Source organism: Haliotis rufescens, unplaced genomic scaffold, assembly GCF_023055435.1.
Source record: "Haliotis rufescens isolate VD_foot unplaced genomic scaffold, xgHalRufe1.0.p SCAF_1, whole genome shotgun sequence".
In the NCBI taxonomy this organism is placed as follows: Eukaryota; Metazoa; Mollusca; class Gastropoda; order Lepetellida; family Haliotidae; genus Haliotis; species Haliotis rufescens.
In genome coordinates, this window is record NW_025963779.1 from 42,545,803 (window position 1) to 42,560,393 (window position 14,591).

Genomic DNA, 14,591 nt, shown 5'->3' on the forward strand with positions numbered 1-14,591 from the left:
AGGGGCATGTCTTGTCCAATTAAGATACACAATTAACTATCTAATTGTTTATATATTCAAGACATTATTTACCTGGTGAAAACAGTCATTTAATGTTGTGTCGAAAAAGCGTCTAATTCCGTTTTACACATGGAGATTTTCCATACCATGAACGCAAATTAGGGGAGATATGTATTAATCAAATTACCAGTCGTCTTTCTCAGACGTTATCAAAACATAAAACCAGTCATGACATCAAATAGAATGGTGTTATCTTTTGGTATTTCATTACATTTGATGATAAGGCTAGTGCCCCATTAATAATGGTGCAACATTAGTCAAATTACACTTACACACTCAGGAGAATGTTGGAATCTAAAGACTAAGTTATAGGTTAGATAAGGCCATCCATTTCTCTATTACCTCTTTTTTATGAAGTATGATTTCATCATTTCTTATGGGGTTTTTAAATAACTAAACATATACAGTTTCTTTATTGATATTTGTGTGTTGGAATAGTTTGGTTCCTCGTGAACAAAACCCCACGAAAATATAGTATCCTTACCCACAGCTAATTCTCACCAAGTGACTTGAGTTACAATAAACTTGTGCTAAGCATAGCAGAGTTATGCCCCCTTTTCTTTGTACTCGTGTAACCTCTCTGTCACCTCTTGATGTCATAGAGAAAAATCAGTTTTCGTCATTTACGGCATGCTATTTTTTGCATTGATTGTATGTCGTTATACATACACATATAACTCCATTTGATATATAGTTATATGGTTCAGATATTAGGCAGTATTTTGTTTGCTTAGTTTCCGTAAAGCTTCTAAATAAAAAAATCGCCGCACAGTACTTTTATCGGTGTATGATAAAAAGCGGAGTATTTACTGTTTTTCAGCGGAGAATAAAATCTCAGATAACACTTAGAAGCGTCTTTTTTAAAAAACGGATTAATATTTGCAGTTAAATTTACACCCTCAAATAGGAAATTTAATATTCTTCACCTCTGTGTAATTTTATAGCCAGAGGTAGATCCAGTGCCGCGTGAGTGCAATTCTCGCACAACCTTCACTTTTCCGATCTAAGAAAATGTGCGTCAGAAAAAAAACTTGGCATCCAGAGGGTAAGTTGTTTGGGAATAGTACTTTTAGCTATCAACTCAATAGTTATGTGGTGCACTGTCAAAATTAATGATAATACTGACATTAAATCTGTGGTACGTTCTTCGTGTTGTTGGAGTGTCGATTCAAATCAATTGTAATTTTGTATTGTAGCTTACAATGATTTAGCCTACAATCGCTTTGTGCAAGTGGATGGTGATTGTTGCTGAAGCCTAAAAACATGATTTTGAGGACTTACAATAATTGTAGCGCTAAGATTGTTCTGATCCTGGCCATTGATTCATCTCCTAAGTCCCTGGAGCTGTCCTGTCACATATGATTCCAGTCATTCATGTATGGAAGAAATGTTTGCATAAGCAACGATCACAAGCCTCTGGATACTTCTTAATTCTTACGAATCCTCTACCTCTATTACATTAGTGCCAAATTCCTGTATTTTGGCTGCAATCACACTAAACTAAACTTTCTGATTTTCAACACAAGTCCTCTTCACTGTCAACTATACAAGAATAGGTTGTTCCCACAATAGCACTCAATCAGCCCAAAGCACTCTTGTGCATGAAGGTGGGAAAAGTGTCCTACGTACTGCCTCTCTAAGAAAGCTTTATCCAAGCTTACTGAGTCTCTCACCAAGGCCAAGAGGAAAGACACATCCATGAAGAAAGTTGATGACATAATTTCTCAACCTGACATGTCATCTACACCACCACCTAATCAAACTACCACTCCTCAGACGACTGTACCTTCGGCTCCTTCTTCCGATATCCTTATCACAGAAGGCCAAGAAAGACTTATTTGAATCTTGTCTTTCAGCTCTATGGCTGGAGGTAGAATGGCTACATAGACTTGATTCAGCCAGGGTCAGAAGGATCCTCCGGCCAAGAGGCCGCATAGGGGAAGAGACTTATCAGAGTCACATGTGTCTCCTTTTATCAGTGCTACGGTCACATGGCCTTCCAACCAGCCATCAACGCCAACCACAAGTGACGCTTATCCATCACGATCACCTCATAATCTCCCCAACGGTCCGGCCACACCTTGACGGTCAGTCTAGTGTTCTAAAACAGCTTGACCATTGTCCGGTCCCCGTTTCGGTTATGATACAGTCTACTAGCTCCCATTTCAGTCACAGGCCCTATCTATTTGTGTATGGATTACAATCTACGTGGGGGGGACGTCTGTTGTTTTACACCAACAACTGAAAACTGATTATGTCCGACCACTGGATCCTTGACATTGTATCCCACTTCTTGTGTCCCAACCCCAGGGTCACAGATTCCATCTGGAAGGAGCCAAACTAAGGGCAGCCAATCTTGCTATTATGGTTCTGTTCTGATGCTCCAAAACCTTCCAAATAGTGTGCTGGTTTTCGTGGGGCAATTAGTCAGCAAAGAGCTGGCCTCACAAGAGACTAATTACAATTTTATTTACAAGAACAATGAATGAACAATGTCTTAAATATAGCTGTGGATGCCACAGAGAGTCGGTACATCCATCTGGGCTGTCAGTGAGAGCTATCCTTCGTTGGAGAGTCAAACCCCTTCTGCCAACTTACTTACTTACTTAAATTGGGAACTTAACGTGGGCTTTCCGACATATGGGTATTTCAGGCCTGCCAGGCCATTTAGTGATTGGTCGAAAAGGGTATGTCCGAAAAGGTGAGGCAACGTAGGGGGGCTTTTAGGGCTGCTTACTTAATTTGGAGAACAAATTTCGAATTTTGAAATGTGCCATGCTAGGTGTGTGTGTGAGGGACTAAATGGAGCTTTTGTGAGTTTGAGTGTTTTTATAGGTTTAGAATTTTAGGGTTTATTGACAGCTTGTATGTTGTACTTTAGATGCGGCGGAGTAGGCCTGTTTTGGTTAGATAGATTCCAACTGCTTTAAAGGTTTGTAGGTCATTTAGGGGGGATGCTAGTGTCATTTGATTGTTGCAGTTTAGTGTGGATTGGAGTGTTGTTCTGTGTTGCTGGTAATGTGTGCAATATAGTATTACGTGTTCAGGAGTTTCTTTTAAGTTGCAGTGGGGGCATTTACCAGTTTGGTGTTTTTTTTAATTTGGTGTAGGTGGGAGTTTAACTTAGTTTGGCCTGTTTGTAGTTTAGTTATTACTCTGTTAATTATTTTGGTTTTATGATGGATTTTTGTTTTTTGGAGTGGCTTTTGTAGCAGGTGTTTTAGTTTGCAGTTAGACTTCTGATAGTTCTTTTGCCACTTTTGGAAGATTTTCTCCTTTGTGATACTTTTAATTTTGTTTTTAGATATTGGTAGGTTGATGCTTCCTTCTTCTAATTTTAGTGCTGATTTGGCTGCTTTGTCTGCGTGTTCGTTGCCAAAGACTCCAACATGCGCAGGCATCCAAACTATTTCTATATCTTTACATGTACTCAACAACAAAAGTTCCTGTGACACCAATATTTTAGTGTATTTTTCAAACAAGTAAAGTTTGGTTTTCAGTATTGTAGTACATGTATGGAATCAAGTCACAAAAATGCAACTGCTACAGAAAAGCATGCATAAGTTGACTTTTATGCAAGCCCCATGCATTTCACTACCCAAAAATGGGTATAAAAACATGTGCGTTAATGGGATTCCATATGCATTGTTTAGCATCGTGCTGACAACAACCACTCAGAAAAACAACAAAATTACGCAAAAATTCAACATTACAAAATGCCACGCCTGTCCGAAAATGAGCGTCTGCGAGCCATTGGTATGCTTGAAGCAGGATCGAGTCAACGTGATGTTGCAAGACAATTTAACGTCCACAGAAACACCATTTGGTGTTTATGGCAACGTTGGTAACTGACGAATGCAGTCAGAGACCATCCTTGGAGTGGCAGGCCTCGCGTAACCAATAATCGACAAGACAACTGGATTCGAGCAACACACCTACGAAATTGATCCCAGCCAGCAACAGTGACTGCAAGAAGCATCCCTGGCCTTCGACGAATATCTTCACAAACCGTACGTCGTCGCCTCAGATGTGCAGGGATTTTCGCCAGAAGACCCGCCAGATGTCCATTTTGACAGGAAACCACCGTCAAGCACGTCTATAGTGGTGCAGACAGCATCTAAGCTGTACGGCCATGCAGTTGGGACAAGTTCTATTCACTGACGAGTCTCGTTTTCACCTCAGCCACAGCGATGGACGGATTCGAGTGTACCGACGTCCAGGTGAACGTTACGTCAATCATTGTGTCATGGAAGAAGATCGGTTCGGGGGCGGCAGAGTTATGGTATTGGGTGGGATTACAGCAAGACGGAGGACCCATTTGATAGTGGTAGAGGGAAATCTCAATTGACACCGCTACCGCGACGAGATCATCAGCCCTGTTGTTCTACCGTTTTTGCATCGTCATGGCCCAGGGGCGGTATTCACAAAGCTTCTTAGAATTTTCTTAAGCCTTAAGAATGATTAAATCCACAAAGAAATCTTAGTTTCCCTAACAACCAACTTAAGTTTTAAGTAATTTCTTAAGTCATATTCACAGAGCTTCTCAGTGCTTAGTTCTTTGCTTAAGTTTAAGATACCTCATGAGCTTACTTAAGTCCTTAAGAATTTTCTTAGCCATCCAATATGGCTGCCATAGGTATTGTACAAACCACCGCTAGACGAGATGTACTGCAAATATATTCTGACAAAGAACTAATCAGAAGATACAGGTTAAACAAGAGTGGTATTGAATATGTGACTGGGTTAATTGCTGATAAAATATGTCCTAGCACCTCTCGTTCTCATGCCATGACAGGAACTGAAAAGGTTGTAGCAACGCTACGTTATTTCGCTACAGGCAAAATGCGATAGAGCAGACAGTGTCAGCTTTGTCCGACGCCGAGATAGCATCCCAGTTTATTCACTTTCCGACAACACAGGGTTGCATTCGTCGGAATCAAGCGGCGTTTTACAACATCGCTCACTTCCCTGGCGTTGTTGGAGTGATTGATGGATCCCATGTGCAGATTATTGCACCATCTGTCGAGGAACCCTCATATGTAAATCATAAACAGTACCACAGTATTAACACACAGCTTGTATTTGATCCAAACAACATGATAATTGACCTTGTTGCGAAGTGGCCAGGCTCCACACATGACTCGAGAATACTCACCGAAAGTGGACTTCATATTTTATTTGAACGACACATCGTGCCAACCGGGTGTCACCTACTTGGAGATAGTGGCTACCCCTGCAGAAATTGGCTGCTTACTCCGTACCTGAGACCAAATCCTGGCTCACAGACATCCTACAATCGGTAATATTCTCCTACAATCGTGAACACGCAATCGTAATGAGAGTTATCCCCCTTCAAAATTACAAAAGTGAGAATTGGTTGTTGTGAAAAGTTTAAGTGTTCAAATGTGAAAAGATATTTGGTTGTGCATATATATATCGAAAGAAAACATTTAGAAATTACCCATATAAAAATATGAAATATATTTAATGACAGATAAGCCAGAAATACATAGAAATAAATTCAACAATTATAATAATGTTTAAAAAAAAAAAAAAAAAGGTTCTAAAAATATATCTCATTAAAATCAGACCTTATTTCTTAAGGTCTGATTTTAATGAGATTGATATATATCTTACGGTCAATATGTAAAATGTGATTCACTTTGGCAATTTATAAAAAGCCTAAATATTTCAGTCATTAAGGTGACTAAAACATCTGTCCATTCACCTAACAGACTGGATAATCGTTATTGGAGTTCAAAAGGGCTTAGACACTTCACAGTAATTATTGACTACACATGTTCAATCATTGAGTGATGAAATAGAGCATAATAATGTTTGGATTTCATTATTATTATAAATGAAATGGACAGATTTTTCACTCAATTTGTAAAATAACTGAAACAAATTTGTGGAAATTCCATATGGAACACATTGACTGTAATACACACATATCTGTAAATTGTTGTGTGTGTGTTGGTGTGTGGGTGTGTGGGTGTGTGGGTGTGTATTAGACGGGTTCTGAACTTGTTTTCCAGAGCACATAAAAGGACCCGGAGTGTCATGGAAAGAGGTATAGGCCAGCTCAAGAGACGGTTCCATGTCTTACATGGAGAGATTCGCCTTTCTCCAATTAAGGCATGTTAAATCATAACATGTTGTGGAATTCTGCATAACATCTGCAAGATAAGGAATATCCCATTACCTGACAGTGAGTCCAATGTTCCGGATGACGACATGACAGCCCCCTACAGAGAGAGAGATATTCCTGGCCACAACTTGACCTTCAGGAATCACTTTGCAAACACTCACTTTCAGTGTGAGTGATAATTCTTCTTTTAATTGAGTAAAACCACTATTTAATGAATTATATTCAACAACAAAAAAATTCAGTAATAAAACAGTTTATTTTAACAAATAAGAGTATAAGAATCAGTTGATAAGGTTTACCTTTTTTCAAAAATAATTCACAAACAATTTATAACAACTGGTTAATAAAATTAATATGGTTACTATAATTGTTAAATATGATATATAATTTGTGAATCTCAAGGATCATTAAAAATGCTCAAGGGTTCATTTGCAATGCATTTTCCCAGTTTACTTACCCGGTATATGAAAATACATTTATCTTCTTGTAAGAAACATTTTATGACAGACAGATTTTATTGTAGTAAATTCAAAAGAACGATAGTACATAAAGTCTTCAATACATAATCATTATTGTTGAAAGTTAAACACATTTAAATTCTTCCCGCATTTCTTATACATATTTCAGAAATTTAGCAAATACATGTTGTAATACATATCACAATTTCTTGGAAGTAACTGGCCCTGTATGTCATATCAAATACAGTGACACAGAATAAGATATTCATCCTCACTGGCCACTGGCCATAGATAACAATCCTTTTTAGCACTGATAAACATACCTGTCAGGTGATAGTCTCAACAGACGGAGCCAGTACTTTCTACAATTAGTGACATAGACACCCCATAATGGACATCTTCCAGTTTTGCGATAAGTAACACAATTTGATGACTAGTACCCTATTCCTGAAATAGATTAACAAAATCTTTTGTGGATCATTTTGACATTATCCTGAACTGTATGCCTCCTTGTTGTGGGAACAATATTCTTATAAAAATATGAAAGGCATTCAACACAGATACACAATACTGTTCAATGAAATACTTAACTGGAAAAAGTGTGTTACAAGCTTAGTCGGCTAAGGTCTTACATTTTAATGATTTTATCCATATCATTGGCACCCAAATACGAAGATTTTGAACCCTGAAATGCAATGTTGCTGTAAGCAATAGTAAAACATGAGAATATGGTTGAATGAAAACACATTCAAATTATGACATGTTATCAATGTATCTATTGATAGAAATGACATTTCACACACTGTTACCTCACACATTAACCAATATTATATTATTGAAGATAAATATAAACTAAAAAGGAGTATGGTTCTGTCAAAAAAGGTTTCACATCTTTCTCTTCAAAGAATACATTACATTTTGAAAACATATGGTAAACTCTCTGGCCTTAAAAAGTGATATGCATACATGGTATAGATATAAATTCTATTCATTCTGCAGTTTTTGTAGTTGAATTTCCATAATTTTCTTCTTAAGACTTAAACAATCAGTTTCAAGTTTAAGTTTCTTGTGGAGTAGCTCATCATAACTTTCCCCCAACAGGAAAGTTTGTCGCGAGGACTTTGGCTCCTGGACAGTGCTCCATCCTGCTGATCTCTTCATGGATCCCAGTGCTGAGGAGGCGGTATCTGGCACTGATGGTTCCGGCTGTGAAGGCACAGACACTGTTGATGCAGTAGGGACAGCTGCTCCCATGGCCTGGAGTGTCTGCAAGTCGAGTGCTGCCATGTCACTGTATTCACTGTATATAAATGGACAGAAAATGTTTTAGTCATTGTTATTTTTGAGTATCTATGTATCTGAATAGGGTAAAAATATGAGGTAATATTCAGTTTCAAACACATGGAGTCATCACTGATTTTTAGTGATCCCTTCAAATACTTTTCACCACAATCTTGCACTTTACAGGATTTGTTTAGGTGGATAATCAAGATTGGTTATTCTCTGTTATTGATGTGTTATATAATTTAATATGGATGCTTTTATAGTTATGTGTATGACCACTTATACACAGGAGGTACTTTGCTAACATAATAGTTTTTCATAGCAAATCATTTAAGTAGAGTTATGCTATATGATTGATTATACTCAATACAAGGGCAAGGGAATACATCAGTAGAATTACCTTGCATTAACTGTGTCAGAAAGGCTGACCACCTGTAGGAGGGATGTGTCCATGGCTGATGGGATTCCAGATATGGATACATTATTCTGCCCCAGAATATCCCACACTACCTCTGATGTGGCACTCAAAGTAGGGCATGGTGATGGACCACCACCTGTCAAAGTAAAAAAATATTTTTACTTACATAAGAAAAATTGAGAAAGTTTTATTCCGAATCAATGTGTTAAATAATACTAAAGTAACAATTGAAGACAACCTTACAATTTGTTTCAAATTTAGGAATCTTTATAAATATGCACATTCATCATGACTAACCTAAGAATTGTATACATATGTAAATTCAAACTTTTAAGAATTGATTATACTCTGTATGGGACACCAAATACAAATATTTTTACTTGAAAGCTAGCACAGACAATAATTGTAACACATTAAGATTAAATGTATCTCAGATCTTGTGATTTATGCACTCTAAAACTACTATTACAGTTCAGTGTTGCAAAATGTGAACTACAATAATTACCTGTGCTGATAACACCTTTCAATTTCTCCCCTGGCTTTACTTTGGATGTTATGCCATTTCTTTTCCACCTCTTCTGGGGCTCTGATGCATCCTATGATTTACATAAAAATATTCAATTCTCAACTGTGTAATGTAAATTTCAGAAATAAACGAATAGGTACTGGATCGGACACTGTAATATAACTGATAACCTGTACAATAACATTTATTTTTTTCTTTCCCTGAAAATAAATTTATGTTAACTAAAATATAGATCTAATACAATACAATCTAGTTCTATCCAAAAAAATTCTTCCGATTTTATGTGCGTTGCTGCTGTGAAAATTTGCAAAATACTAAAATCTTGAATAACAATAGAATTTTGAACATTATTTGAATCTTAAATATATTTCAATACCAAAAAGTGGCACATTGTCAAACTATCTTTATGGTCTGCCATACCTGGAAAGGCTGCGTTGATCGTGTGGGTCAACTCCATCCACTTTTCCTTTTTCTTTTGAGCTGTCACGCCTGCCCCGAACTTTCCTAATAAAACCGCTTTGTTTTCGTCAACAAGTTTCGTCAGGAGAAGGGTTTGGTCCTCAGACCAGTTGGGTTTTCGCTTTTTGTCAGTCATGTTCGCTGGCTGCCGTCGATATTCCCGCCGATCGAAAATAGGTCGTCTGCCAAAACTTTTGACTTTCGCGTTTCCAACACTGAAGAGTCGTGTTTTGTTGCTATTTATAGATAAGGGAATCTCCAAAACGTCACTCAAAGGTGTTAAGAATATTCTTAGTCAAAACTTTATATCCCAAGATGCAGCGGGGTAGACTAAGAAAAATCTTAGATATTATTCTAATACTTTGCTAAGAATCATGCTTAGACTGTTTGTGAATTGATACTTAAGATTTTTTCTTAGCTAAGAATTTTTAAGAAAACTTAAGTCAATTTCTAAGAAAATTCTAAGAAGCTTTGTGATTACCGCCCCAGGCATTACCTTTCAACATGACAACGCATGGCGTCATATTGCTCGACTTGTTCACGATTCTCTTCAACAAAACAACGTGAATGTCATCCCCTGGCTGGCTCGCTCCCCTGATCTCTCACCAATCGAGCACATGTGGGATGAGATTGATCAGCGCCATCGACGTCAACCACGTGTTCCACAGACACTCCAGGAACTTCGAAACATGCTCCAGGAGATATGGACAGATATCCCACAGGACTTTGTGAGACGCCTGGGGCGGTATTCACAAAGCTTCTAAGAAATTGACTTAAGTTTTCTTAAAAATTCTTAGCTAAGAAAAAATCTTAAGTATCAAGTCACAAACAGTCTAAGCATGATTCTTAGCAAAGTATTAGTATAATATCTTAGATTTTTCTTAGTCTACCCCGTTGCATCTTGGGATATAAAGTTTTGACTAAGAATATTCTTAACACCTTACGAGTGACGTTTTGGAGATTCCCTTATCTATAAATAGCAACAAAACACGACTCTTCAGTGTTGAAAACGCGAAAGTCAAAAGTTTTGGCAGACGACCTATTTTCGATCGGCAGGAATATCGAAGGCAGCCAGCGAACATGACTGACAAAAAGCAAAAACCCAACTGGTCTGAGGACCAAAACCTTCTCCTGACGAAACTTGTTGACGAAAACAAAGCGGTTTTATTAGGAAAGTTCGGTGCAGGCGTGACAGCCCAAAAGAAAAAAGAAAAGTGGGTGGAGTTGACCCACACGATCAACGCAGCCTTTCCAGGTACAGCAGACCATAAAGATAGTTTGTGCCACTTTTTGGTATTGAAATATATTTAAGATTCAAATAATGTTCAAAATTCTATTGTTATTCAAGATTTTAGTATTTTGCAAATTTTCACAGCAGCAACGCACATAAAATCGGAAGGAACTAGATTGTATTGTATTATATTTTATTTAACATAAATTTATTTTCAGGGAAAGAAAAAAATAAATGTTCTTGTACAAGTTTTCAGTTATATTACAGTGCCACATCCCGTACCTATTCGTTTATTTCTGAAATTTACATTACACAGTTGAGAATTGAATATTTTTATGTAAATCATAGGATGCATCAGAGCCCCTGAGGAGGTGGAAAAAAAATGGCATAACATCCAAAGTAAAGCCAGGGGAGAAATTGCAAGGTACAAGCAAGGTGTTATCAGCACAGGTAATTATTGTAGTTCACATTTTGCAACACTGAACTGTAATAGAATCTAGTAGTTTTACAGTGCATAAATCACCAGATCTGAGATACATTTAATCTTAATGTGATACAATTATTGTCTGTGCTAGCTTTCAAGTAAAAATATTTGTATTTGGTGTCTTTAAGTACATTTTGGTGTCCCATACAGTGTATAATCAATTCTTAAAAGTTTGAATTAACATATGAATGTACAATTCTTAGGTTAGTAATGATGAATGCATATTTATATAGATTCCTAAGTTTGAAACAAATTGTAAGGTTGTCTTCAATTGTTACTTTAGTATTATTCAACACATTGATTCGGAATAAAACTTTCTCAATTTTTCTTATGTAAGTAAAAATAATTTTTTACTTTGACAGGTGGTGGTCCATCACCATGCCCTACTTTGAGTGCCACATCAGAGGTAGTGTGGGATATTCTGGGGCAGAATAATGTATCCATATGTGGAATACCATCAGCTATGGACACATCCCTCCTACAGGTGGTCAGCCTTTCTGACACAGTTAATGCAAGGTAATTCTACTGATGTATTCCCTTGCCCTTGTATTGAGTATAATCATTCATATAGCATAATTCTACTTAAATGATTTGCTATGAAAAACTATTATGTTAGCAAAGTACCTCCTGTGTATAAGTGGTCATACACATAACTATAAAAGCATCCATATTAAATTATATAACACATCAATAACAGAGAATAACCAATCTTGATTATCCACCTAAACAAATCCTGTAAAGTGCAAGATTGTGGTGAAAAGTATTTGAAGGGATCACTAAAAATCAGTGATGACTCCATGTGTTTGAGACTGAAGATATTCCCTCATATTTTTACCCTATTCAGATACATAGATACTCAAAAATAACAATGACTAAAACATTTTCTGTCCATTTATATACAGTGAATACAGTGACATGGCAGCACTCGACTTGCAGACACTCCAGGCCATGGGAGCAGCTGTCCCTACTGCATCAACAGTGTCTGTGCCTTCACAGCCTGAAGCATCAGTGCCAGATACCGCCTCCTCAGCACTGGGATCCATGAAGAGACCAGCAGGATGGAGCACTGTCCAGGAGCCTAAGTCCTCGCGACAAACATTCCTGTTGGGGGAAAGTTATGATGAGTTACTCTACAAGAAACTTAAACTAGAAACTGATTGTTTAAGTCTTAAGAAGAAAATTATGGAAATTCAACTTCAAAAACTGCAGAATGAATAGAATTTATATTTATACCATGTATGCAAATCACTTTTTAAGGCCAGAGAGTTTACCATATGTTTTCAAAATGTAATGTTTTCTTTGAAGAGAAAGATGTGAAACCTATTTTGACAGAACCATACTCCTTTTCAGTTTAAATTTATCTTCAATAACATAATATTGGTTAATGTGTGAGGTAACAGTGTGTGAAATGTCATTTCTATCAATAGATACATTGATAACATGTCATAATTTGAATGTGTTTTCATTCAACCATATTCTCATGTTTTACTACTGCTTACAGCAACATTGCATTTCAGGGTTCAAAATCTTCGTATTTGGGTGCCAATGATATGGATAAAATCATTAAAATGTAAGACCTTAGCCGACTAAGCTTGTAACACACTTTTTCCAGTTAAGTATTTCATTGAACAGTATTGTGTATCTGTGTTGAATGCCTTTCATATTTTTATAAGAATATTGTTCCCACAACAAGGAGGCATACAGTTCAGGATAATGTCAAAATGATCCACAAAAGATTTTGTAAATCTATTTCAGGAATAGGGTACTAGTCATCAAATTGTGTTACTTATAGCGAAACTGGAAGATGTCCATTATGGGGTGTCTATGTCACTAATTGTAGAAAGTACTGGCTCCGTCTGTTGAGACTATCACCTGACAGGTATGTTTATCAGTGCTAAAAAGGATTGTTATCTATGGCCAGTGAGGATGAATATCTTATTCTGTGTCACTGTATTTGATATGACATACAGGGCCAGTTACTTCCAAGAAATTGTGATATGTATTACAACATTGCTTCTCTTTGTACATATCTCAACCAGAACTAATTATAAAATTTGCTAAATTTCTGAAATATGTACCTATAAGAAATGCGGGAAGAATTTAAACGTGTTTAACTTTCAACAATAATGATTATGTATTGAAGACTTTATGTACTATCATTCTTTTGCCTTTACTACAATAAAATCTGTCTGTCATAAAATGTTTCTTACAAGAAGATAAATGTATTTTCATATACCGGGTAAGTAAACTGGGAAAATGCATTGCAAATGAACCCTTGAGCATTTTTAATGATCCTTGAGATTAACAAATTATATATCATATTTAACAATTATAGTAACAATATTAATTTCATTAATCAGTTGTAATAAATTGTTTGTGAATTTTTTTTAAAAAAGGTAAACCTTATCAACTGATTCTTATACATTACTCTCTTATTTGTTAAAATAAACTGTTTTTTTACTGAAATGTTTTGTTGTGGAATATAATTCATTAAATAGTGGTTTTACTCAATTAAAAGAAGAATTATCACTCACACTGAAAGTGAGTGTTTGCAAAGTGATTCCTGAAGGTCAAGTTGTGGCCAGGAATATCTCTCTCTCTGTAGGGGGCTGTCATGTCGTCATCCGGAACATTGGACTCACTGTCAGGTAATGGGATATTCCTTATCTTGCAGATGTTATGCAGAATTCCACAACATGTTATGATTTTACATGCCTTAATTGGAGAAAGGCGAATCTCTCCATGTAAGACATGGAACCGTCTCTTGAGCTGGCCTATACCTCTTTCCACGACACTCCGGGTCCTTTTATGTGCTCTGGAAAACAAGTTCAGAACCCGTCTAATACACACACACACACACAACAATTTACAGATATGTGTGTATTACAGTCAATGTGTTCCATATGGAATTTCCACAAATTTGTTTCAGTTATTTTACAAATCGAGTGAAAAATCTGTCCATTTCATTTATAATAATAATGAAATCCAAACATTATTATGCTCTATTTCATCACTCAGTGATTGAACATGAGTAGTCAATAATTACTGTGAAGTGTCTAAGCCCTTTTGAACTCCAATAACGATTATCCAGTCTGTTAGGTGAATGGACAGATGTTTTAGTCACTTGATATAATGACTGAAAAATTTAGGCTTTTTATAAATTGCCAAAGTGAATCACATTTTACACATTGACCGTAATATATATATCAATCTCATTAAAATCAGACCTTAGTTCTCGCTACCGCTAAACAAAACTTTGTTTAGCGGTAGCGAGAACTAAGGTCTGATTTTAATGAGATTGGATATATATTTTTAGAACATTTTTTTGTTTTTTTATTATTATTATAATAGTTGAATTGATTTCTATGTATTTCTGGATTATCTGTCATTACATATATTTAATATTTTTATATGGGTAATTTCTTAATGTTTACTTTCGATATATATATGCACAACCAAATATCTTTTCACATTTGAACACTTAAACTTTTCACAACAACCAATTCTCACTTTTGTAATT

At 36.3% G+C, this 14,591-nt stretch overlaps 1 protein-coding gene and 1 long non-coding RNA gene across 4 annotated transcripts in view; both read left to right on the forward strand.

Moving 5' to 3' along the window:
• Positions 1–14,591, forward strand: part of LOC124115359 (vacuolar protein 8-like) — a 376,809-nt gene that overhangs the window by 68,109 nt on the left and 294,109 nt on the right. The window lies entirely within an intron of this gene.
• Positions 10,875–11,581, forward strand: LOC124115360. Its single transcript, XR_006857972.1, has 2 exons — positions 10,875–11,037; positions 11,434–11,581. It is a non-coding gene; the product is annotated as an uncharacterized LOC124115360 (long non-coding RNA).